Source organism: Sinocyclocheilus grahami, unplaced genomic scaffold (genome assembly GCF_001515645.1).
Source record: "Sinocyclocheilus grahami isolate Dianchi unplaced genomic scaffold, SAMN03320097.WGS_v1.1 scaffold116.1, whole genome shotgun sequence".
Lineage (NCBI taxonomy): Eukaryota > Metazoa > Chordata > Actinopteri > Cypriniformes > Cyprinidae > Sinocyclocheilus > Sinocyclocheilus grahami.
Genome location: NW_015505295.1, coordinates 1,777,099 through 1,779,590, shown reverse-complemented (window position 1 = coordinate 1,779,590; position 2,492 = coordinate 1,777,099). Strand labels below are relative to the sequence as shown.

The 2,492-nt window shown below is 36.3% G+C and overlaps 1 protein-coding gene across 1 annotated transcript in view; it reads left to right on the top strand.

Annotated features, from left to right (window-relative positions):
* The first annotated feature begins 1,246 nt into the window (after nucleotides 1–1,246).
* Nucleotides 1,247–2,492, top strand: part of pbxip1a (pre-B-cell leukemia homeobox interacting protein 1a) — a 12,288-nt gene continuing 11,042 nt past the window's right edge. The window contains exon 1 of the mRNA XM_016277863.1: nucleotides 1,247–1,589. The gene's annotated coding sequence lies outside the window, so the exon portion shown is untranslated. The remainder of the gene's footprint in view (nucleotides 1,590–2,492) is intronic.

Sequence of the window (2,492 nt, the reverse complement as noted above, 5' to 3'; positions counted from 1 at the left end):
TGGTGCCGCTATGTGTTATTTTGTACGCTTGGAAACATTGAGTGAATTTTGCGAAGCAATTTGTTCAAGATTCAAGTGGCGTTATTGGTTTGGAAAAAGGCTTTGCATTGCCGAACACTGGTAAAATAAAAAACATCAAAATAAATAAATGAAATACATGAATAAATAAATAAAAAATAAAAAGAGAAGGAAAAAGAAAAGGTATAAAAAAAACAAATTGATTCAGTTGATTCTGAATTCAAAGCTATATTCAAAAGCATATTTTGTCTCAGTCACTTATGATTGTAATGAAATTACCCAGAGGACTTCGGTAATACACAGTTGTTGTAATATTGTTGCAGTGTTTTGTACATTGCAATAGAATGTTTTTCTTAGTGAAGCTTTAAGATAACATGCAGGTTCAATTGAATCCAAACCTAAACTTCACCCCTGATTACCTGTCAGTTTTTTGTGGTAATGACTTGCCGATTATACACTATCCCTTAAATATGAATCATACATATACACAGCTCTATTTCTGCTGTTCCATAAGCGCCACCTGCAGTCAGACAGTGGATTCACATTTTCATTCAGCCAGTCTACAGTGCAGTTTTTGCTAAAACCAATGCAAAAGTCAAGCCGGATTTTAAGTACTGTTGTAAATTTTAACCGGTTCATTGAAAACAAGTTATAGTGCATTCTAAAAATCAACAATTAGGATAATAAGGTCTCTAGAATTATTACCAGAGCAGATAAAATCATTCATCAGTTTGACTTGTATCCTTTTTTTCTTAAAAATGGTTTAAAATCTGAAATGTGAGGTTTATCATTTCATAAAAATTTTCATAATTTTTTGTAAAAACTTTAACATAATACATGTTACTGATAACATGTTATAGTGACCCAACCAACATTTGTTTTCCATTTAAAAATCAGCCATCGTTGTTAATGTAATTATTTCAATGTTTCTGCCGTTGTTTCATTTAGCTGAAACTGATTTTGGGTGGTGGGTGGTTGTAAATAATTTTTTTTCCAGGGTCCCTTGGAAAAAAGGTTGGGAACCACTGGGTTAAAGTAGCCTATGTTTTTTTGTTGCTTCCTTTTATATAATACAGCAATGTTTTATACATATCTATTTGCTTTAGCTATGTGTTAATTACAAAAGAACATGTTGCAACACAAGAGCAATGTTTATTTAGGCCAGTCCAGCTGTAACAGTCAGGCATTCGGGAAGTCCCAACAGATTTAGCTCTTGTTGTGTAGACGTGTCATTAGACTGCTGGAGGAGAACATGTCTTGTCCCTATATATAGGGAGTTAATGCATGTTGTGGGGAGTCTTTACTTCCCCTCAAGTCCACGATAAAACAGCACTTCACGTTCAGATTGTCACTTTCACCTGCCTTTGTCAGTCACAGCTGAAATGAGCTGTCTGTATTCCCATTGGCTGTTTAGTGCTTAAGCGGAACGGTATCGGAGTCCCATTGGAGAGAAACGCAAACTCGGAATTCCCGAAGTTGCGAAGTTCGCGAGACGGATCGCTCGTGGTGAAATTAAACGATTGCAGACAGAAGAACGCGTGCGCAACTCGTTTGAGGCCGTTTTAAGCACGGTAAGCGTTTTATGGAACAGCATCCGTGCATATAATCTGGAACGAGTAGGTAAGGATTATTTCATGCGGAAGAGGGCTGTGTTCATTCTGCATGGCGTGTGGTGTTACTGAACGCTGAATTGGCCACAGTACACAATGTAAATACGCAGCCTACGCTGTGCATCCCATTATGACAGCGCTTTACCGAATTCAATATGTCCATTTAAACGCGATAAACAATAGGCCAGGAAGGCAGCGAGGCCGTCCGAACATTTTTGGTTAGATTTGAGTGTGGCTTTATAGACTGCAGCAGTCTCTTGTGTATTATTCGTGGCTTGAATTGTATGTAATTGTATTGCCTGTTGTTATGTAATAGCTATAATCGTTATCTGGTTGATTACATCGGTTATATCTAATTGAATAAATAAGGTAAACAGTGCGCCAGTGTGTATTATATAAGAAGTGTGCTTAGGTTCACTGATTCTCGAGGAATGCAACGAAAAACCTGTACTAATTATGTTTATGCATTTATATGCATTGTGAACCTGTTCATTTTAAGATGCATTTACCTATGCGTGGGTTTAGGCATCCTGCATTTTCACACAAAATGTGTTTTTCCTTGCCTGTCACGGTGTCATCATGTCAGACACAAACACATTGTGTCATATATGTAATATAAATAGTGACAAATCTAGCATTAGCTTGAATGAATGAACTGAGACTATAGCTCAACTACATATACAGGTGCATCTCAATAAATTAGAATGTCGAGGAAAAGTTAATTTATTTCAGTAATTCAACTCAAATTGTGAAACTCGTGTATTTAAATAAATTCAATGCACACAGACTGAAGTAGTTTAAGTCTTTGGTTCTTTTAATTGTGATGATTTTGGCTCACATTTAACAAAAACCCACCAATTCACT